Below are 25,054 nucleotides of genomic sequence, written 5' to 3'. Positions count from 1 at the left end.
GCAAAATTCCTGCCAGAGCTTAATTTTAGCAATTTTGATAAACCCTTTCCTTTGTTACTGCTGTCTAGATGATCACATACGAAAATACAGAGAGTCATATATTTCAATCTGGAGTTGTAGATCGTTCTGCTGTTTGGGGGTTGCAGGGTAAAAGGGCCAGGGGCTGCTGTGAAGAAGGACAAACCGGTATGATTTAGTCCTGATGTTTGCACTGCAGGTTTAAAGAAATGTTTTCACGTGCAGGGCTCTACTCTTTGTAATAGTTGTGAACTAAGTAAATGGCTACTTACTGCACCTGATTGGAAAATTATCCAGCACTAGAAAAATCACCCGTGAGTAGAGGAAAGCTCATCCTTTCCTGAGCTTTCTTGTAATGATGTGATGTCACCTAAAACTCTACTTATCATGTCATTCCATGTTACGTTACTGGATAACAGAAACATTACAACTGCGGCTGACTTAGGACTTAGTTTATTTCTATTATTTATTTAGACTGTGTATGTCAGTGTTGAATACCCAAAGGTAAAGAGATCTTCTATTTCACCAGTTTATTACCGTCATATCAGTAATCTACACAATTGTAATTTTCAGTCTACTGGCTACATTTACTAGTATTAATTGTTAGTAATTGTTCATATGGCTGAAACCTGCTTATTTTTCAATTCATTAAACATTGAAAAGACATGATTTGGTTTACCATTATTAAAAATGTTTTATGAATTGAAACTTAAGAAACTCGGAGCTGCTGTTCTGGTCTCAGATGTGAACTGACAAAGAAGAGGCCACAATAATAAACACCCTTATACAGTTAAAGAAATCTAAATGGTTATGTGTGGTCTAGCTTAAAGCCACATTAAAAATAAATTAAAAATATCGAATTATTTACCAAATATCTGGAAAACTGTTTACATGACCTTAACATATAACCCTATTTGGTAAAGAAGGTACTCTGTGGAGATCTGATCAGGTCATTTCTGGATGTGCCAAAGACAAAACAACTGTAGAAAAGTTTCGCACGTCACAGTCAAAACAATTAACTCACACCTGCTATTGAATGAACACCTTGTGGAATTCAGGTGTCCTGTCAGTGTCGGTGTTCACACACAGGAATGTGTGCGCGGTCTGTTTTTGTGGAGTGCTACTGGGCATATGCATGTGTGCATGTATGCTTTCTTAATCTTTGCATGTTGTTACCAGTGTGCGTAAGTATGTCTGGGTGAGGATGAAACAGCATGACACCTATGTTTTATTGTCTTTCGGAGCTACTGAAGCGTGAACACCTGATTGTCTCCATCGTGCAGAGAAGCCAGCCCTCGACACCTGTGGCCGTCACACTGCGGTGAAGGTGCCAACGTGTGTGTACACGCATTAAACAATACACACTCTCACACACCCACATAGATAGTATGTGAAGATGGGCACAAATGACAAGTAAAGTACAGTTCATCCACAGCCTGTGCGATTAGTACTTTTTATAATAATATACTGTGTTAGCATAAAATATCCAACCTTTGCAAGCGACTGCTGGGTTTACATTTCAAAGCCCGCAGCTTTTCACATTGATGACATATCGGTGCAAGATCCAAGAAATGAAACATGTTACAGTACAAACTCCTGACCAACACTGAAACCTGAGTCTCACTAACAGTTCTTCATCCAGGTGGTGTTAATAGTTTGATAAAATAGACAAAGAGTAAATTTATCAATGCTCCTTGATTATTTTAAAGTGACTGCATCTTTTCTAGTCTAGCTGACCACTCAAAGTATTACTACAAGCAGATTAACAGAAGCATTAGTTTCAGTTAGTTTTCATTTTAGCTTACGTTAAGGTTCACATGAACATTAATTACAACTTAACCTGAAATATATGCTTTACCCTGCATGATTTGGCAGGGTGACGTTTTGTCGTAGCTTACATAGCAGTGAAGAAAACAAAAATAGCCCTACTGATTTATGCTCACATGGCAATGACAGGGCTGACACTACTAATGTATAAATACATTTACTCCTTTTTAGCAAGAAAGCAAAGTAAATCAATCCTACTGACAGCTCAGTTTGTACAGAGACGCTTGATTTCCGTCAAAGACAGAAGTACTCACAGTTTTTACTTCAGATAGAGCACCGTTCTACTTGAAAAAACCTTCTCCTCACATATAAGGGCTTGAACAACCAGACCCCTCTTATCTTAAAGACCTCACAGTACTGCATCACCCCATTAGAGCTCTTTCCTCTCAGACTGCAGGATTACTTCTAGCCTCCAACAAATACGTTCTAGAGTATTTGTTGGAGGCAGAGCCTTCAGCTTTCAGGCCCCTCTTCTGTGGAAACAGCTTCCAGTTTGGATTCTCTACTTTTAATTAGGCATAAAACTTTCTTTTAGATGAAGCTTATAGTTAGGGCTGGATCCTGAACCCTCTTTTAGTTACACTGTAAAAGACCTAGGGTTTGTTTATACACCACTCTGCATTTAATCATTTGTTGTTATTAATCTCTCGCTTGTCTTTTGTCTTGACCTGGTGCTCTGACCTGAGCCTGGCTCTCCTGGATGTTTTTTCCTGTTAAGAGGGAGTTTTTCCTTTCCACTGTTGCCAACTTTTTGCTCATAGAGGGTTGTCTCATTGTTGGTGTTTTCTCCGTATTATTGCAGGGCATTTATCTTACAATAATGCACCTTGAAGCAACTGTTGTTGTGATTTCGTGCTATATCCATAAAATTGAATTGAACTGGAAAAAAGTACCAAATGAAGCAAAAATTAAAAATTAAACAACCTTAAGACACTTAAGGTTGACACTCAGGTGATAGACAGTGATTTTTAAACTGCATTTTGAGCCTCCTTGAATACAAATATAAATATCACATCGTAATTTCGTAGTTTATCATATTTCCCTCATGTAATGTAATGAAGTAGATGTTTCAGAAGTGGAAAACAGTACTTGTGTAAAACTTGAGTAATTGTGATTTTTGTGGTGCAAACAGCAGATTTCCATCCAGCTTTCCCATTTTTTCCTGTCACCACACATCACAGCGAGCTATCGCCTGTTACATCACAAATCCGGATCCATGTTTCCTTACAACTCAAACGTGTAATCAGGTTCCACAAAATAACACATTAAATCAAGTTCCGTCTGATTCTGCTTGTCATGCCGAATCACAAACTCAGGACCACGATCCCATTAAAGTGCTTCAAACGCTCTCTGCCACTGCTGTGATCCCCTGCATCATCACATGTGAAGCTGTCCGTGTGGTATTTGCATGGGAATAATTTGGGATTTTCCACACGTGCCACTGATGTGGTCCCTCTGTAAACACACTGAAAGAACTAAGCAACAACCACTAATCATATCTGGTCGGAGAGACGCTGCCAGCTGCTTCCCATGTCAGGTGTCGTCAAGGCCGTTTGTACGTCATCACATGTATGCTCACCCCAGAGAACCTCTTTTAAATCTTCCACAAACATCTTACATGTGGCAGGATTTTTTATTAAAGCATGACATTTTTTTTTTCCTATTTAAGGAAACCTAAGCTGCTCCTACATTCAATTTTATTACAAACACATGCATCGCACAACGAAAAAAAACCAGCTTAAAAACCAGCCTATCCAGTTCTGCAGGATACAAATACCTCCACAGGTGTGACTAGTTGTGATCATACAGAGCATCATGCACATTCAGACAGAATAACAGACGTCTCCTCTGTAAGCTTTAAGTCAAACAGCTGACTCGAGGTTTACTTCAAATGAGTCAGTGGTGGATTCTGGGAAAGGGTTGGGTAAGGATGACCATGACTGATGGGAAATACATCTACACACACCCAACACACACACACACGCACAGAGTCCCAGATTGTTATGTATTTTATTGCTTTGGCAACACAGTAGTGACAGTCGTGCCAATGATGGATGTTTGAATTTAACTGAACAGAGGGGGAGGAGAGGGGGAGAGAGACACACACACAGAAAGATTAAACAAAAAGTGAAACACAAACAGAATTATATTCAAAAAAATAACCAAAGGTACTGAATACTTAGAGACCTGTTTTTTTTTTTTTAATAGTTTCACATTTCAAAATAAAACCACACGAACTGGGCAACAGTGGAGAAGAGGAAACAGATGCAGCTTTCTTTTCAGACCCTGTCACATGTGTTCTTCTATACCCGCGAGGACCCTCAGTGACATGCCCAAGCTTCACCGTCTGACCTCTAACCCTTAACCTTAAAACTGAAACTTCTAAATCAGGGTTTTAAATGAAGGCGAAAGAAGTGCAAGAGCACATGGTCACACTGTTGCATGCAAACAAGAATAAATATCTTCTAGATTTACAAAATTATCCATTACCTCATGGAAAAAATGAAACACTTAAAAACTTAATTTTCTGCTGATGTGCAAACCCAAAGCTTAAGTGATTTTAATGGCACTAAGCTATTATCATTACATGTTAACACAGAAACCAAACCAGCCTCTAGGCCCGCACCCAGTGCTGTGTTTCTGGGTCAGCTGCAAAATTATTAATTCCTTCTTAAACCCTGGACCAGTCCCCAGTTGGTCAAAAGAAAACTCAAAGATGTATTTCTAACACATGTAGTTATTAGCAGCTTTTTTGATCTTGAAGTTCTGATCGTTTTTAGAAAGATCTGACCTGAAATGATAATCGCTCCTCGTGGAAACCCTTTCAGTGTCACCAACATCCAGTTACATATCCAGCAACTTCTTCTTATCACAAATTTCTGGATTTCAGAAAACTCCCTCATCACCGCAGAATAAGGAAGTGGCTCAATGACATCATTTCTGATTGACCAATGACTGAAATGGCGTGATGTCCGCTTTGCTGTAAACCAGCTGATTTTCATGAAATGTGGCTGTGCTGCTTGACTAGTTACACATTTTTATTTACCACATATGTGCCAGCACCATTACTGTACTTTTCTGTTGTATGCTGATACAGTTTAATAGAGTACAACAAGGCTCCTGTACAGTACTGACCCTCGCCCATTATTCATTCCATGCTACTGCGCGCTCAGCAAAATGCTGAAGGTTACAGCTGACTCAAGAAGGTGCTATAGTGGGAAATAGTCAAATTAAAGCATCCCACAGTTGTCTGCAGTGCACTCCGAGACTCAGTCTCTTGAGTCTCACTCAAAAAGGCACAAAATATTTTATTTTTATTCGGGCAATATAACAAATACTTGTGCAACAAAAGATCAGCAGCATTACAAAGTAATTACCCTGTACTGGCAACTGTAGCAGTGTACAATATTACAAGTACAATATTTTTCTTTGTATTAGAAAATGGTAGATATTAAAGTACATGGCTTTTGTAAGCTAGCATGCCTGGAAAGTCTTGCATGGAAACAGAAAAATGGGCTGGAGCTTTAAAAATAATTCTCAGATAAGACTGGACTGTCCTTTAAAGCCCACAACAGGCTAACCAATCAAATCAAGGAACAACGAGCTATAGTCAGCCCAAAAGGGTGATCATGACAAAGAGGATGAAAAGCTTTAAAACAGACAATTAGTGGCATCTTTGAAAGGAAAAAGTTCCTTTCTTCCCACAGACACATATGTAGATGGAAATATAGATACAATGTTATACAACCACAGCCAATCAGAGCAAAGTGAAATAAAACAACGTGTTTCAGACAGTTAAAAATTGATTAATCAGATCTCGAGATAATGCAAAACTACTTTTGTCTAGTAGAGTCCAACAATAAAAATATGCATCCCAGGACCACTTTAAATACTTTCCACCGCTGGTATCTGTGATAGGTGTTTGGAGATGTGCCGACAGTGATCATGACAAAGAGGATGACTCAGGTCTCCGAGGCCTAGGTCCTCATCAATAGTAGGAAGTAACTCGAACCCTATGGCCTCAAAAATCTTTCCAAGTAACACATGAGACACTATTTATATTTTTCCATAGAAGTCATTTTTATTTTTCTCACAAATACACGGACGGGGGTTTGGCTTAGAATTACTCTTCATGAGACCTCAAAGGAATAATCAGTCAATCAATCCTCATTTTAATATACTGCCCTGCATGTTTTTTCCCCTCGTCATTCTGGCTTGGCCAAAGTACATTTATAACCCTGCAGGGTTCCCAAGCAGGATCTAATTATCTAATTATGTCCGTTTTGACCTCGAGAGTGGCACGCATCTCCTCTGTCCTTGAAGTCGCCGTGCCCCGTCTCTCAATTTGGCATTTAACCAGCTGATATTTACATCCCTTAAAAAGGCCTGGACCTTTCAAGGAAACAGGACGCATTGGTTGTTTTTCTTGCTCTCTGTAAACTCCTCTTTAGGGCTACTCAGCATGTTCGGCTGAGTAGCCTTAAACATTGTTGTCATCGCTGTCAAGTTTGCTCAGATCTTAATTGACAGCAGATGCTCGCTTGTTCTAAATCTACAACAATCTGCTGCTTTTTACGAGTTAATATTTTCAATACTCACAGCTAGTTTAAAGTTACTATCCCAGATGTCTGCCACCTGTTTGCTTCGCGTGCATTTCCCCTCTCTGTCCGCATGCAAACATGTATTTCCATTTAGGTCGTTGCTGTGCATGGGGGCTGCGAAAACAAACTGGATTTATTCTGAAGTTGATATCAGCGCAGCCGGACGCCTGCCTTGCCGCCTCTGGAGGTTGTCGGGGCAACTGCATCCTCACTCCCCGTCAATAAACCGAGCGTGGGTGAATTTACCCCTGAATTATTCTGCTGTTTAGCTCTATCTAAATACTGCGGTGACCCGTAATTTGAGCCAGTTCAAATTGTTTGTCATTGCCGTTTATTTTGCACTCTGGACCTCAAATTTGCAACAAAACTGCACCAAACAAACTCTCGCCTCACATTTTGCCGGTGAATCACTGTCTGTTGCGTCATTTGATCTCTTGTTTCTGTATGTTTGGATTATTGTGAGCGAGCACTGTGTTGATGAAAGCCACATTTCCCACTGGGGAGAGTAAAAAAAAAAAAAAAAATCCTCGAAGCCTCGACCCCGAACACCTCTTTTTGCTTTTGTTACAGTGCAAGCATTACCCAACTGGAGCAAAACAGCTGCAACAATATCAGAGCAGAGACAGAAAAGCAGGGAGGGAGTAAGGAGATAGAGGGATGGAGAGGGAGAGAAAGAGGAGGTCAGCGAGGTTCTATTTTTATCTTTCCAGAGTCGGGTCTCAGCTTGAATGGACGTAAAGAAGAATCGTGTTGAAAGGCGCGTGCACGCAAATTATTTCATAACCTTGGCACACAGCAGGCTGCTGAAAGCCTCTGAGTGTGTGTGTGTGTGTTTGAATTATCAGAAAACACTTCATCACATCTTCGCTGTGACATAACCATGGCACATCTTCTCATTGCAACATTTTCTGTGGTGCTGTTTTTTTTTTTTCATGGTGTCTTTTCATGTTTTGGCTTGTTAATCTTATGCTGGCAATGTTTAGAATGCTCTGTGTGTGTGTGTGTGTGTGTGTGTGTGTGTGTGTGTGTGTGTGTGTGTGTGTGTGTGTGTGTGTGTGTGTGTGTGTGTGTGTGTGTGTGTTAGCACGTTGGGGCAGGTAACGTATTATTTTACAGCTTTCTAAGATACTTTCTCTGTCTGCCAACCGCAGTGTCTGTGTCAAACCAAAATCATTTCAGCTACCTCGGGTGATGGTAATTTGGCTCCCTGGAATGTGTGTGTGTGTTTTATATTTGACTTCTAGTTCCATTTCTGTTTGTGGTCACATTGTAATTTTGTCCTCTCCTGCAGCTCTAATGGTTCACATTAAAAGAATTTTCCTCTTTTTCACACTAGTTGGCCTTAATAAACAACACAGAAACCAGTCGGCCAGTTCACAAACCAGGCACTCATAAAAACACCAGAAACACTAGAAAACAAGTGTAACCAGGTCAGGAGGCTATAAAACCTGAGAAAGCAAACTCTACATTATGATCCATAAAGACATTAAAAGGTTATCAATAAGATAAGAGAAATAACATGTAATCAGAAAGAAAATAAAGTGTAACAATCAGAAATAAAGTTTGAAAAGAAGACAAAATAACATAATACCACAGAAACCAGTGTAACCAGGGCAACAAGAGCACAGAAACTGGAATAACTCGTTCTGCAATATTAACTGTAAAAACAGAACTTTTACAGAGATCCATCAACAAGTACAGCACCACCCTGCATTGCTGTGTAACTGAAGCATCACGGATCCCAAACTAATCGGCGTATCGGCATCATGTCCACACAAGACGCAGGACACGGCCCAACCAGCACGCTGGATCGTAAAGCAGTCAGACAGGATGTAACCACCTCCGCTGCGCTCTGAAACACAGTATTTCCAGTGGCTTGCAATGAGCAGCGGCAGTCTGCTGCAGCGTCAAACACAGCCTGCAGCTCCAGAGATCTCATGTAAATTCTATTGAAAGTTGAAAGTTGATTGCTCTGTGACGAATGTCCGCTTGGCCAATAGAAACAAGGCAACTAGCCATCAACAGGCAGAGAAGGCAAAACAGAAGCTGATCTGAACTGACTGAATACAATTCTGCATTTTCACTGAGACCACAGGAAAGCAGAATTATATCTATTAGTTTTGTAAAGTGTGTCACAGCTTAGAAACCCAGGGTCGTAATCACAACATTTTAAGGCTTGTGGTTAGTTCTCACTGGCCAACTTATAGATTTGTATGTACTCCATGCTCAAGCCAGAGATGAGCCAGTCAGTATGAGATTCACAACAGTAGTGAGTTTCTACACTTGTGGTTGGATTTTACAACACAGCAGTAAAACAATGATCTTAACTCTTTCCCCCTAAAGACGACATTTAACGACCTCCCCAGTACCGTCAGTGACGAGTTTTGACACCTCAGCATATATAGGTTGTGCAATTTTCCAAGAGTAGCGCTATTAAAATGTATAGGCAGAGATCAACCTCTCTAACAATTCTGAAATATGTCAGAACCTTCTCTGTTCAGAAAAGAGAATCAAGGGTTACCCCTAGTAGGTCTCCAAAGGGAAAGGGTTACATTTACAGATTACAAAGGCACGCACCCAAGGAGGAGGGTGATTGCCCACACAGCCTCTGCTTAATTTAGCTCCACGTGAAGGTCAAACCTTTGCATAAGATCTAACAACAGCTCAAAGCTCCAATATTCAGTCCCTTTGAGTCTTCTGGAGAATGACATGTGATTGGAAATTTTCTCAAAATAAGATCCTAAGTTTGAATTTTATGTATTTCTCTTCTAATTCAGAGAGATTTGAGGCTGAACGTAAACCTGTTCATCAATTCTTCAGAAACTATTCATATTTTTTTCCTATATAATTCAGTGTCACCTTGCTCCAAAACATACGGTCATGGTTGGGTGAGGAATAGTTATCACCAACGATTAACTAGACCTCAGAGGGTTAACGCAGTCATCGTCACTTCAAATGCCAAAATAACAAAATAATGTTTTGCTATGGAAAGTCTTTGCAATGTCCCTCCGATCTGACTGTATGCAGGTGTTTACAGTGAAACTTAAAATTCTTTCCTCAAGGAAATTTCCTTTAAAGCGGATTTATGTTCTTTCTAAATGCAGCATTAAATGTTAAACATGCTGCGTGGAAAATCCAAAGGTTAAAGACACAAACCTGAATTACCCTGACTATTCAAACCTAAAATGTGTTTGTGTACAAACGGTTTGATAAGTGGATGGAAACAAAGCCTTTAAGGAACATTTTTGGCCCAAACACACTGCTCTGATTCACACCGGTGTTTATTAAAGGAAAAACTCATCATCGCATCTACAAAGCCCACGTTATGCAACACAAACCGCACAGTCCACTGTCCAGAAAAAAAACCTTGGAACAACTAAAAGTCCATCATGAAATCAGGATGAGATGGCGGCACGGCTTACCTTTCGGTCTGCGCTCTGTCAGATTGGTTCTAACGGGAGTCCCGACAGAAAGTGTCCTTATGTGGCCATCCTGTGAGAAAACACACATGACAGTGATCGTTAGTGTGAGATCATTCATTCAAAAAACAAACAAGCAAACAAAATAGTTGTGACAAGATAACTGGCTATAAAAATATCAACAATATTTTTCCATGATGCATGGAACATGTTAGCCATGAAAATGTGTAACAAGTTTCAGTGATCAAATGCTGTACAAACATCCTGTAGCATCAGCAAAGGGCCCAAAAGGTTTGTCTGTCTGCCTTTTATGTATTTCCAGGTGTGAAATCATGACTCTTTATACTGCTCATGGCTGCTGTGCCGTTTTTAAGTTTGTCTTTTTATAGAGTTTATTCATACTTGTAGATGTAATCAGAGGCTGCTGTGTGTGTGTGTGTGTGTGTGTGTGTGTGTGTGTGTGTGTGTGTGTGTGTGTGTGTGTGTGTGTGTGATTGGAGGGGGGCGGGGGGTTGGTCTGTGTATTTTTCTGAGAGAGTCCAGTCACAGGAGTAACAGGAAATAAACAGGATGCGGTGGAGGAAGTGGTCACAGGAGGTGCGAAGAAAAAAATCCTATCCCTTTTTAGTGTTGTAAACCCAGACAACAGGAAGACACACTAGAAAATAGAAGGGAGGAAGAAAAAAGAGTGTTGGATGGAGTGAGAGAGAGAGAGAGAGAGAGCCATGAAGGTGGGGGTGACAGAGAGGGAGATTAAAAGGAGACAGGCGGGGAGAAACCTTAGAAAGAGAGGAAGAGTAGAGAGAAAGAGAACAGTGAGAAAAAAGAAATGCGGAGTGGGATAAGAAGGTGAAACCAAAGGAAAGAGGAGGTTGAGATGTTGAGGTTGAGAAGATGAGGGGGAGAACAAGATTGAAAGAACAGTACCAAAAATAAGAAGAAGAGTAAGGACAACAACGACAGAGATGAAGGATGGGCGGGGTTAGGCAAACAGAGTGAAAGAAAGAGCTGCACATTTATAATTAAAGCATGAAAGAGTGAAAAGAGAAGGATGTGTGAGAGAACACGAGCAAGGAAGAAGAAGGAGAATGAGAGGAGGTGAAAGAGGCTGCTACACAAACATGGAGGAGACAGGTGGCAAGGGGAGGGCCAGACAGAGGAAGCAAGAGGGGAGACGGGAGGGTGGTGTAAAGAGAGAGGGGGCAGTGGGGGAGAAAGAAAAAGAGGGAGAAAGAGAAGAAAGAGGAGGGGAAAGGCAGAGGAAAATAGAGATGTGTAAACAAGAAAGAAACACAACGGTGTAGAGGAAAGAAAAGAAGAGAGACGAGAGAAAGAATGAGACATGGTAAGAGGGGTAGTGGGGAGCAGGAAGTAGAGAACAGAAAGAGGAGGAAGGAGTGAGTAATAAAGGGGAAGAGAGGAGAGAAAGAAACCTCTCAGACAGGAAAGTTCCTTCTATTCATCTGATTTGTCGTCTCGGTGCCACATGGTTTCAAATATGGCTGAGAACGGAAACGCGCGCGCGCGCAAACACACACCACATATACTATTTACACACAAACAAGAGCGGAAAAGACCAAAAGAAATCCAAACACATACCAACAACGTAATAGATGGAAAACAACAAAACACATACACTGAGAGAAAAGTGTACAGTCATATGTGTCACACACACACACACACACACACACACACACACACACACACACACACACACACACACTGTGTTTGGAGATCAGATTTTTCCAAGTCGTCCTCTTGCTCCAGTCTGCCAGGAGCGAGGCAGGGAAAAAATTACGACGACGTTTTTTCTGTTTCATGTCTGTCAAAACACACGTGCAAACACACACCGCACACACATGGCGAGGCTGACTCGTGTGTTTCCATCCGTGTGCATGCATCGAGCTTCTCCGCAGAGGAAAACAAAGTCAACCAGCTGTGCCGGGTCGAGTCTCTTTTATTGGACAATTCCTAACAAGATGATCACACTTAATCTACAACGCAGCCTCTCTGTGTGTTTTAGCCATAATCCTGCTAGGCTGAGTCCAGTGAATGATCCCATGACTCAGAGAGCCTAACATGAAACCGATCAGCTCCACTTATTGATTGTAAAACCATGCCTACTGCTACACCTGACGGGGAAATTCATTACGTTTCCAGACTCACAAAAATGCCAGAAAATAATATTTAAACCAGCTGCATCACTTCTAGAAATAATCATTTTGTGATTTTTTTTCCTCTGTCGACCTTTGACCCCCCAAAATATTATTATTACTGGTTAATCTGCATTTAATGATCTTGCCTGATCAGTCGTATTCTGTTTAATTTCTCAAATCATAACAATTGATAACATACATTTTATCCTTAATAAATGACAGAACTAACATTCAAACAAGTGTCAATCAGTTTATCATTAATCAGCTATAAATGGGTTAAAAATAGATAAAGTTAAGCAGATTTTAAGCATGTTATCATAAAAAAACAGATGTATAAACAGGATGAAGGAGGGGTGATATAAATTCCGTATTCTTAATCAGGTTAACCTCATTAGTATGACTATAAACACACTTACAGGAGGCAAATGAAGCTGATGTAAGTTGTGTGACACTACAGGCTTTAAAGGAAAAGCCCATGAATTATTGCTCTTAGAGTCAGCAAGAAAAATATAGTTCAAGTAAGACGCAAGATTTAATTTTTAAGTGATACAAGAACACAATGAAGCAAGCAAGGATTCGAAATGCGTTTGCCATATTTATCAGATTTTTATAAAGATATGTATTTCTGAGGCCTTACAAACCCAACAAAGGTTCATCAAGCAACAAGGAGCCTCTTTTCTTAAGTGTGAAAGGTGGTCAGTGGGCATAGCGTTTAGCACACATTAGCCATACAGAGGAGAACATTGGATTTGCTGAGGGATTGCTTTAAGCTGTGGACTGACACCCAACTGGTTTCATAAACTTGATCGGAATGGCCACTGGATCAAAACAGTGACGCCAATGCAGAAATGCCTTACACACTCCCTGTTTTCCAACAGCCAGCAGGGGGCGAGTTATTAGAAAAGCAAGTCAAAATAGTTTCACTCTACTTCTCACTCAATATATGAACTCGGCAAACACCTTCCTGGGGTGTTTATGGCCTTGGTTGCTAGTTTTAAGTGTTATTTCATACAACCCGATGGTCATTTTGTACATTTTGGTCCCATTCAGCATAAAACTGATGATAAACTGGGCATGCTTACCACTCTGTAATCTGTTTTTCAGTCAGAACTCCTTGTCTTGTTTCAAAACTAAGAGGTCAATGGTTGAATTGGTCTACTAAGGGATCAAAAAAGTACTTCACATACCAGCGAGTGATGTTAACCATCTTTCTTGGATAGAGTCCATGGATGCGCTGGTTCACGTTTGAGGCAGCGGGATGTGGAAATCATAATACAAACATTGTGTGTGTGTGTGTTTACATTGTAATTAAGGATTATGTCACCCCGCGCAACACTGTGACTCCTTTCTTATTTATCAACTAACTTACAATGTGAAATTCTTCAAAAGAATGATCATATTTTTAAAACAGAACCTTGACTTGTTCTAAGGAAAGCCCAAAATACACGTTTCTTTATTAGTCATAGCCATTAATAAGTACTCACGGAGAGAAATGCCAACACCAAAGCTGCTTTGGGACAGGTGTCCGTTTCAAGGTTATCTCAATAAGAGTTACCTTGAAAGAAGCTCTTCCCTCACTACTGGTAGGTTTTTCCAGGAATACAAGGAGTGTGAACTAAAAACAATGCAGTTTAAGGTGAGCAACCATCTCTTTTTCGGTCATCCAAATATATTTTTTGTATTCCACAAACGAGATCATATTGAAATTGTTTTAATATTTTACTTACATTACTGCTTGTTGAGTGTGGAAAGAATGAGGAAAGACTGATAAAGGAAAAAATTCAGGAGAGAGAGCGAGAGAGGGGATGACATGAAACAAGGTCACAAGTTGGATTTAAATCCACAACATCTGGAATACATGGCTGGAGGGTGGGAAATTACCACCAGCCACCAGCCAAACTCTGGCAACTTGTGCCTGTGTCTGGTAGGCTTGGCTTCTGAACCAGCCAGTTTTGGCAGGTAACCAACTCTCATCTGGAGTTTGATTCTGCTCTAAGTAGCACATTCAGCTGCCAAAATGAGGAAAGAAGCAAGTGAATTTTGGAATCTTTTAACCACCCTAGGCTGGCAGATAAAAATCTTCAGCTTTCTTCCCATCATTCCCGATAGTCTTCTCAGTATGCTGCCCAATAAAACCAAGTTGATGTAAAAAACAATCCTTAAAGCCATGTGACTTTGTGAAAGCAAGAGATTAAATCCAGCTAATCACATCCTTCTCATTCTGCTTCTTTTCCTACCTTCCTTCCAAACTGGAAGATGGAAAGATCAAGGTGGAGAGGGCAACGGAGAAACAAAGAGATGTGGAATATTCCTTTGTTGATTTTCCACTGAGCACAGAATGGGAAGTTATAGGCCTGTGGGCTAGGAACAGTTTGGATTCTATTCTCATCTCTTCCCCATTCTCTTTATTCCTCTTCTCTGATATTATTCTAGTCTTTCCAGACGTGTCCTACTTTTATTATATTAATGTGACAAAACACCCATAAAAAACGCCCACTAATCAATCCAGCTCCCACAAATAAGGAATCTGAAACAGCCTGGCAGCAATAGGAAATTCATTAAGTTTGCTTGCACATTCAAAACAAGTGTCCAATCAGCTGGCTAAATGCCTTCTACATATCATTCAGTTTTTCATATAAAAATTAGAAGCTGTTAGAAACAAAAATGAAAAGTTTGAATTTGTGTTTTGCCAGCCTATCAACCAATTAGCTCTTAGCCTCTCGTGTCTGCTTAAACTGTCCCCAAAAGTTTGACTGTTTCACCAAATATTTTTATTTTCTTTTTTGTTTTTTGAAATTGTGAGAGTCGGCCATAGCTTCTCTCACTTGGTCAGAGCAGTAATTAGCAGTAACATCAGATCATCTTAAAGTCGCTACATTGTTGCTAGTTGTATCCACTTTTCATATCAATGACATCACACATGATTTTTGAGGTTAGATTTTTGGCACCAAGCAAACCAAACCACTGAACAGGTAACCAGGCCTCTGGCTTAATTTTCCCCATTAGCGACGTTATGGGACTTGAAGCACTCTCAGTTAAATCATCGGTTCACTTTGCTGACTTTGGAATTCCAGGTGGATAAATGTGGAAATAATCATGTTATGCATATACGTGATGCTAATAGTGGTAGATACGCATTGGTATTCTACTTAGACTGATCCAATACATTGATGATATATTTTTTTTATATTAAATTGGAAATAATATTTTATTTTATAGAGATTTTTTTCCCCACTCAGTTCTTTCCTATTCTGCTCCTATAGGTGCAGCACAGTGTCTTGGTAGTTAGCCTTACTGCAACTAGTCCTTGGTTTGAATTTGAGCCAGAGCCCTTCTGTGTTGAGTTTGCATGCATCTCCTGGCAACTACTGTCACTGTGCCCTTGACCCAGGCATGAGCTTACAGGTGCAGACGCTGCATGATAGCTGCCCACTGCTCCCAACCTTTAGGATAGGTTAAATGCAATAAATTTCCTTACAGTGATCCCTTAAGCGATCACAGTAAGGAAATTTATTCCATAAACTTAAATATTCACATTCAATTTGATTTTTCAGAAGGTGTTACATGACTATCACAGCTTGTATTAACCTAGAGAATACATGTATTTCATATACACTCAGACAAGGAGCCACTAATAAGATAAATACCTACTTGCCCAGCCAAAAACAGTCTAATCCTTCCAATTTAAACCGACTGAGCAGCAAACCAAAGTTTCCGAAAAATGTCTAAACATCTTAGCAAAGCAACAATTTTTTGTTTCTAATTCCCACCAGATTAACATGCAGTTATAAGTTTTGACCATCAAATTTTCCAATCAAGTATCCACAAATTCTGTACGAGCCACTTTGAACCTGAATACTGATGTACTGTATGGCGCTGTATTTTAGGATTTTGTGGTGGTCCTGCAGAACACAGAGAAGTATAGGCAGAAGCAAAATGCCCACTTTTTATTCCACTGTTAAGCTGCTCATTATAAAGGCAGACACTGCACACACACACACACACTGATACACACATACAGTAACCTCCAATCTGACAAAAACACACACATATGCAACATGCAGCTCTGCTCCTTGAGATTTAACACACACACACACACACACACACACACACACACACACACACACACACACACACACACACACTCAGACCACAGAGGAATTTCCTAGTTTCATATAAAACTGATAATGGGATGTGTCCCAGCGGGAGTGGAAAATCAGAGGTGACTTACGAGCCTCCACATTCCAGCCGCACACACATACACAGCTCTTTTCCTTCATCACACACACTCACACACAAACACACTTACTTTAACACCTCTGGGAAGAAAAGTAGAAAGAAAGCGGGAGAGGCAGCGAGGGGAAGTTTGGCAGGGAGAAAACAGTTAAGTTTCCACGTCCTCGCTGGGCCTCTTTATCGTTTTTCTTTCGTTTTGACGGAGAAGGAAGGGGAGGCAGAAACATAAGGCCATTCCTTGGACGTCAGGAGGGCCTTTTCGAACATGTTGCTGCAATGTGCAGCACAGTTACTGTAGAGAGGTAACAATGGAGAGTCCTGAAGAGGCGCAATCTAGGCATGGGAAAGAAAAGGAAAGGACAAAGGAAAGAGGGGGACAAATAAAAAAATAAATGGAATGTAGATGAGGGAGAAACAAGAGAAGGAAGATCCAAAAGGAGAGAAAGATAAAGGAAAGAACGTGAGTTCAAAGGAGAGATAAAGTAAGAAGAAAGGAGCAGAGGGAGGTGACAGGAACAGAGAGAAAACAAAAGGAGTATGGAGGAGTTGAGAACACTGAAACGATAAGTTAGGCAACAGAAAACATTTGATGACAACGCATCGCCATCATCAACCATTAGCTTTTATTCTTTCAGTTATCATTTCTTCACTTAAGTGGACTTTTAATCCCCCATCCTTCATTTCTCTGCCCCCTGCTCCACGTCACTCTTTTCATCACGTTTCCTTTTCACTCCATCAACACCTTCTCCCACCTGTGTCTTATCCTCTGTCAGTTCTTCTTTAATACTACTTCATCTTCTCTGTCATCTCTTCTTTTCCCCATTAATCAGTCACTCTTTCCATCATCTGCTAACTCTTCATCACTTTTTTTAACCTCTGTTACACACTCCTCCACCTCATTCATACCTCTCTACAGCTCCATTCTGCTTCTATTCTTCCCTCATCTCTCTTTCAATGTTTCCATCTCTCCCTCCATCAAGCTGGAATCCCTCAGTAATTATTTTCCTTCTTTTGTCACTCCATCAACATCCCTCCACCCCTCCCAGCCTCCATGTATTATTTCTGTTTCATCTGTCCTTCGCTCTAACCCTTTTTCCTCCCTCCATCTGTGCAACCATCTTTCCTGTCATCCCTCCATCATGACGCTCTGTTCGCCAGGCGACCAGAGGCTATGATATGCTGCCACTACCTGCTGCGGGTGTGTGTGTGTGTATGTGTATGTGCGTGTGTGTGCATATGTGTGTGGTCCTGGCAGTGTTTGGAGTACAGAAGGTATAAGGGGCTTATACCTGCAGAGACAGAGCAAGAGAGAGAGAGATGACTGTAGAGTGAGGTGTAAAACTGGACGTCAAGGTGATACAGCCACCTGTCCTGCTATGTGTGTGTGTAGAGAGAGAGTGAGTATTAAGCATAATAGAAGGAAACATGAGTTTTGCAGTTGATTTGGGGTTGATGGGAAAAGCACAGTTACAGGTCTGAGCAATGTGCTAACCTCTTAAAAATAGGGCCCCAATATTTGTTAAAAGGCAGAATATTAAATGTAGTAACTTTATTGTACTCTTAATTAAGCCTGTGAAGCATTAACCATCCGATTTAGTAGAAAATTGCATCATTATTTACCTCTGAATGGCTTAATGCTTTTTGTCTTTATAGTCATTTAACTTATTTTGATAGCAAGTTTTCCTGAAATATAAATTATATATTTAACTTCACTGTACATATAAAGCTGAGATTATTCAAGCAAACCAATGACTGGCAAAGTAGGTCAGACCTCACGGGGTTAATTTGGTCTTATTTGCTGGAAATGCAGTTCCTTTAAACACAACATTTAGTTACTCTATTGCATTTAGTTACTCTCAATGTTACTCTGAAAGAAAAATAAGATGTCAACTTTTCTTTTCTTGGGTTTTGAAATAAAAATATAGAAAAAATAAATACATTTTTAAAATGCCACAAAGAGATTGCTTTTTAACCACCTGAGCTCTTGTTTGGGATAAATTTTTAATTTCTCCAAGCTTAGTTGGACCTGATAATAATATATAAAAATGAAGGTACCTCTTCTAACATTTCATTGCATATGTTACACAAAAAAAGTATGTCCTCGTGAGGACAGTTGGTTTATTTCACGACATAACGCCACAAAGTTAATGCGGCTTAACAAAGTATAAAACACTGTTGAGCAGAATGGATTACAAAGTGCAGAAAAGCCAGAATGTAATGTTGCCATATGAAGACGGAGGGTCTCAGGAGGATAAAACCTGGCACTGAGGGCCGACTATGAAACTTAACACAATGACATAGTGACTTAGCAGTCATGCCCTACATCAACATGTCAAACTCATCTTATATCTTGAGCCACATAAGTGATATATTTTTGTTAATTCATAGAAAATGTTCTTTTTTTTCTATGGACTCACAAAAAAAACCCAAAACAGACAATCTTGTAGTAGATAACAGAAAAACTGTAAATTTTCAGTCATTTAATTTTTTTATGTATTACTTAAGTACCTTGGTTTAGTATGAATGGCAAATGCAGGGTCAGGGAGTGCTCTATCAATAGGAAAGGCTGTAGACCTTACGAAAATATAGAATAAATAAAGTTGAAATTTGAAATCTATTAACTTCATTGTGTTTTTCAAAGCCATCCAGTAGGCTGGACTGTCTATGTTTAACACCCCTGCCTTATATCATCCACATCGACTGCCTGACCTTCCATATTACTGCAAATAGAAGTATTAGTTACCAAAAAACCCGTGCTGTATGAAAAAAGACTCTAAATTAGGTATTCATCAGGAAAGTATTTACTGCGGTCACAGATCCAGTGAGTAGTACTGTAATCATCTCATAGACATCAGTATGAGTCGCCCCTGCTGGTCATTAGAAGACACACACACACACACACTTGCCTATACATGAAGATTTGCTACCCCAATATTTCATCAAAAGTGTTTCAGAGTTGCTCACTAGCAGTTATTCAGCTTTGTGCCATAATCAACAGCTGTAATGGTCAAAAGTAGGAAAAGTGAACTCAAACGTTAATAAAATGAAAATATATTTTAGTTGTTGAGTATGAATGTTGTTTCTTGACCCTGGAAATTTGATTTATTTTACATTTTTTTCAGCTATTTGCCATTTCTTTAATTACCATTTCATACGTTACTAAGGACGTCTGTGTTAAACTGCTGTTTCCTAACTTTGCATGCTGGCGATTCCATCACCGGCACTGTATGTGCATTCAAACTAGTCAAAGCCTAATTTCCTGTAGAGAAGAGAATCTTTTTCAGAGAAGCAGCTCCGGTCCCAGACAGACTTTACCAAGCAACAGCCACACAACACGGACAAAAATAAAAGCACACAGTGTGTGATATTCGCTCTGTGGACGAGCTGTTTCTGCGGGATGATTTTCATACCGTACGCAAATGAATAGAAGCCTACCTGGAAGGAGAGCAAAAACATTCAGAAATTTTAAACACTGCACTGTTCTCTGGGCAAATGTCAGCTCCAATATGAATTTGTGTTTTTAGTGGGAAATGAGTTTAAACAAATATGACTTTCCTCAATAACAGGCATTCATCATCAGTAATACGATGACTAAAAGTTTATAACCCCAGTGAGCTCTTCATGTGGGGAACGATGTGGTTAAAGTGAATAAACCGAGTTGTATAACGGCACATTTCTGGGAAGCAAGATCTTAGAAAATTCTCCTCTTCAGAGTCACAACTCGCAACAAAATGCATTTAAATGAACAGTGTTATCAGTGCTGAAGCAAAGCAATCGAATGTGGCCTTCACCCACTCACCCGCCTCCGGAGCATCACACCGCTCATGCACATAAACACACGCACACGTGCACTGCGAACACACACGTGCACATACCAGGGCAGAAGCAGCACACTTCACTGTCTGAGAATTTGTGAATGGAAAAATGGTTTAACACACTTGGCGGCAGAGCGCAGGACTTCCTACGCTTTAGGACCGGAGGGACTGATCATCTCTTGGTCTGCCTGCCTGCTCTGTCTGTCACTCTGTCCATCAGTCAGTCCAGCTGTCTGTCAAATACATATTTGTATAGGAGCCTTATCGCTTGTGCTAAACGGCTGTCTCAGAATTTGCCTGCACGTCTGAGTGTCTGGCTGTTTTTGGCTGAGTTAGCAAGACAGTTCGTTTTCAACCTCTTCTGCCAGGCGTTCTGTCTGTGTGTCCTTGTGTATATTTGTTTACCTGTCTGTCTGTCCGTCTGTCTTTTTCGATGTGTTTACTTGTCCGTCTGAATGCCAGCTCGTCTGACTGCCTCTGTTTTCGAGTGACTTCCTATCTGTCTGCCAGTCTCCTTTCTTAGTTCCCGATCTCTGTCTGTCTGACAGCCCGTCTCATGTTTATGTCTGTCTGTCACTTTATTTGTTTTTTCAGCTACAGTATTTACCTTGCTGTCTTTCTGGAAAAAAACTAAAAAGTTAGACACACAACTGCATCCTTTCAACTGTCTTTGTCTGTCACTAAATTCAGACTGTGTAGGATGTAAATGGTGTAATAGAAACCTATTTTTTAAAGCATAAATGGGAGCTGTTATGCTCATTTTCTTGTCTCTATACTTTACGTGACTCACACTTCAAAATAATCCGTATGTATCTGCAAGTCCTCAGTTCCACTGTCGTAAACAAAGCTGTTTTAGCATCTCTTCCTTTAAGCCTAAGTCTTCTTCTGACAGGCTGTCCCTCATAAATAGAACGTGGAAATGACCATATTAGGGAACCCCCCCTCTCTATGATGTCATACACAGCGAAGAACAGAAAAAACCTATTTGAAACTGAGCATTGAGAGCAGTTTGAATACTGAGCTTTTGCCTCACAGGGATTACTTGTGCACGTACTGACCTCATTATTCAAAACTTTAACTTGGGCAGCCACCCTTTTAACACACCTATACACAAATATGGAAAAGAGGCATGCTAAATTGGACTAGGTATACTTTAATATATTTTCCAAAGTACAAAAATCAGATGACGAGCAGAAAGACAGGACGACGATGTGAACCAGGCAAGAAGAAGATCAAATAAAATGTATGAAAATAAAACTCGTACTAAGGTTAAACTGTGATGCCACTTGTAGTAGCAAAAGGGAAGAAGCAAAAGAATAAGTAATGAGACAGTGAACACTGTCAAGAAGTATTAGTGGAAGAAAGAGGAAAATAAAAGAAAAAGAATGGCATTAATAGAAAAGAACCAGAAGGAGAAAAAAAGCTCCAACAGGGGAGAGCAAGGTCACTGTAATCGCACCTCTTTGCTCTGACAGACAAATGGCAGTGTGTGTATACGAGTGTGTGTTTGTGCTGTGTGTACTAGAGTAACTTGTTATGCAAGGGACGTCCCAGCGGCGAGGGAGACATGAAACATAAATACAAACACACGCACACACACACACACACACACACAGCCTGTTTTCTTGTAAATCACTGTGCTCAAGGCTCAAGAGGACAAGCACACTAGGTGTGTGTACGTGTGTGTTTGTGTGTGTTGTGGTGGCACCCCTCGGTTAATGGAGGGAACTGACACCGCTGTGTGAGACAGTCAGCTGTCTAGTGTATATGTGTGTGTGTCCATTAACAGCATCCTGGGAGGGAGAGGAAGAGCAAGAGAGAGAGAGAAGGAGGGGGGGCAGATAGATAGATAGATGGATAGATAGATAGATAGATAGATAGATATGATGAACTACTTTATGTCACAGTCACCCTTCTTACACACATATTACAACACACTGTCATTCACAGCCGCGGACGAGGACATCCCCCCTGCTTGGTTGCCACACACACAATCTCACACAAACACACACACACTCACAGGAAAGCACCCACTTGACTGAAAAAGAAAGCAAGGCAAAGCAGACGAGAGAAGAGAAAGGAAGAAGCCTGGATATGGACAGACAGACTTTGAACCAACCTGGCCGGCTCTCCTTTTCTATCACCGAAAGCATTCCTCTGTTTTCGCTCTCCCTCCTTCCATCGCCACGGAAACAGACACACCGACCAACCGGCCGACCGTCTCCTTCTCTCTCTCACGCATACACACACTTTCTCTCACATGCACACACAAGTTCAAACTCCCATTATGAAGTCCAGTTTGTCAGCAGCCACCCATTCATCCATGCCTCCATCCGCTGCTCTGTCCGTCTGCCACTGTGTGTGTTTACATCTGAGTGCGCTCACTCGTTCACCAGGCAGGCATGTGAGCGTGTCTCAGTCAGGAGGTGTATGTGTATGTGAGTCTCTCTCCCTCTCTCTCTCTCTCTCCCTCCCTCTCTCTCTCTCTCTCTCGCTCTTTTTCTCTCTCTCTGTGTGTGTGTATGTGTGTGTGTACAGCAGAGTGGGAGCCCTAGAGAAACACTCCTCTTGCCACAGGAGTAAAGCCCAGGCATGACGCAGAGCCAGAAATAGATGAAGGGGCCCCAGCAGGGGGGGAGGAGGCGCCAGGCCAACGCATATGGCACTTTTGCAAGGACATGAAGAGTGTGTTGTAATATGTAATACACAGTATTTACTACATATATATAGAGGCAACTTAAATGCACACTTACATTTAGACTATAAAGGGGTGGCCAGCATATGCACTTTTAACAATGACAGTATTAGTGCGGAAAATCAATTTTATAGCAGTAGAATAATGTTTCTGAGCAAAGGAACTACAAAAAGTGCAACTGGCTGTAGTGCACGCAGAAGACCAGACGCATCAAATCTGACACCTCATCCAACTTCCTGTCCCTACATATAGAAGACTTATTTTGAGGACGCAAAATAAGGCATAAATTACCACTTTCTCATCATTGCCACATTTTAATTTCCAAAAACCCAGACTTGGCAAAATCTCCGTGCAGACTTCGCTGTAAGTACAATGTATAAACGCAAAAAGTGAAACTGATCAGAAGAAAGAAAAAACTAACACTGCCGTCATTATAACTGCTTTACAAAAGTAACTCATGCACTCTGTAGCATCATCGATCACACCTGACTTAGTGGCAAGAACTGTTATTCCAGGCAGCTATTCCCACTCAAGATAATGCGAGTACCTGAATCCAAAGTGATGTGCACCTCTGTGGTTTTTTAATCCAACCAACAGCCACTGAGTATTCACTTGAAGCATGCATTTTCTTTTTCACCAAAACCAAGATGTTTAGATATTTACTCACACACTGTATCATGATTTAATACATAATAAGACACACACAAACTTTTACAGCTTCCTTACTGAGCATTTCCTTCTTTTCTGTTACACACATACAGTTACAACTTTAGATGTTCACATTAAACAAAGTTTCAAATAATGTGGTCAATGTACAAGTGATCCCTGTGAAGCATTAATGAGCAGTTTCAAACTCTATTTTCCTACTTTTGGCTCTGAATAATGCCACAAAGAGGTTATATTGCAAATTTCAAGCACTGAGATCTGTGCTGTTCAAACCTTCTGTTTATGAAGGACAGCCAATCAGAAGAAAGACAGTTTTAAGGGATAAGAAAAAAGAGGCTTGTTTCAGTCAGAAAATAAACTACTTTGCTTTAAACAGTCGGCTTACAATGTTTTTTTTTCTATTTCAGCATGGTTGATGTCAGCTAGAGGGAATTTCCTTATATGATCATCTCCAGTGCTGCCCGTGCTGCAGCTCAGAACACCGCAAACCAGTCAGTCTAACTCAGAAAGCAGCCATGGATGCTTCCTTTCAATGGAAAATGCATTATTACAATTTTTAGTGTGTATAAAGGCTGTTTTTGAAACCTCCACAAAGGCAAGAGAAGGAAGCCCACAAGCATTGGGTTCGGTTTGTGGAAGAGACATGAGGGGCAACCAATCAGAAAAAAATGTGACTTTTAAGGAGAGAGAGGCTTTAAAGAGACAGGAGCTAAAACGGCTCGATTCAGACAAAGAATTAACAGAGGGCCTGTATAAAAAACACAGTATAAAAGGTACTCCAGAGGAGTCCAAGAACAAAAATAGGGAGCTAGAAATTAGCATAAGTGGAGGTGTGAGAATATAAAGACGGGAAGCATAATAACCCACATAAAAGCAAAAGAACACATTACATGTGAAAAGAGATTTTGAAAAACCCCACACAAACACATATGCAAATACTGGATACAAGCACACAGGAACTGAAGAATCTACATACACAAACAGGTACACACACAGAAAACATCTGATTACAATCCATGCTGGTGTGCACTGGGAATACTAAACTTCAATGCATTTGGTATTATTCATGCACAATGGGCTAGTCTCCGCTCGCTGTATGTACATACTGCCTTTGTGTGTGTGTACTGTATGTGTGTATGTGCCTCACGCAGTGCAGTATATTTGTAAATCCCGGCACTTTGCAGCCTGCGCCTGGTTTAACACTGATGTATACACTATGTATTATGTATTGCTACACACACATATACACACATAAAGATTTATGAATTATGCACATGTGCAGCCTGCCCTGCTCTCTATAAATAGTCCTTGTTCAGTTTAACTCAGCACAAGTCGCTGAGTGTTTTTCTTTTAATTAATATAATTATATAGTCTGCTGGATTAGCAGTTACATTTCAATTAAGCGGCAAACAATTAGTGTTTTTTTCATATTTAAGGTACAGAAAGCACAAAAATATGGACGCGCACACATACACACACACTTCCTCTAACGAGGCCAGATAGATGTCTGTTCTCTCCTAAGCATTAACTGCACATTTATAATTCAGTGCTTTATTGTTGACTATCAGCTATCACACCACACAGACTTGTTAACGTGCACACACACGCATACAGTAACACA

At 40.5% G+C, this 25,054-nt stretch overlaps 1 protein-coding gene across 4 annotated transcripts in view; it reads right to left on the bottom strand.

The window, feature by feature from the left end:
- Positions 1 to 25,054, bottom strand: part of hivep2a (HIVEP zinc finger 2a) — a 117,538-nt gene that overhangs the window by 53,494 nt on the left and 38,990 nt on the right. For 3 of the 4 annotated variants that reach the window (XM_031751536.2, XM_039598925.1, XM_039598924.1), the window contains one exon: positions 9,869 to 9,938. The gene's annotated coding sequence lies outside the window, so the exon portion shown is untranslated. Of the gene's footprint in view, positions 1 to 9,868; positions 9,939 to 22,191; positions 22,473 to 25,054 lie in introns of those variants that run through there. The other variant, XM_031751537.2, reaches the window with a different exon arrangement.

This window comes from Oreochromis aureus, linkage group 15 (genome assembly GCF_013358895.1).
Source record: "Oreochromis aureus strain Israel breed Guangdong linkage group 15, ZZ_aureus, whole genome shotgun sequence".
NCBI lineage: Eukaryota > Metazoa > Chordata > Actinopteri > Cichliformes > Cichlidae > Oreochromis > Oreochromis aureus.
The sequence above is the reverse complement of the archived record's forward strand: the minus strand, read 5'-3'. Positions and strand labels throughout refer to the sequence as shown.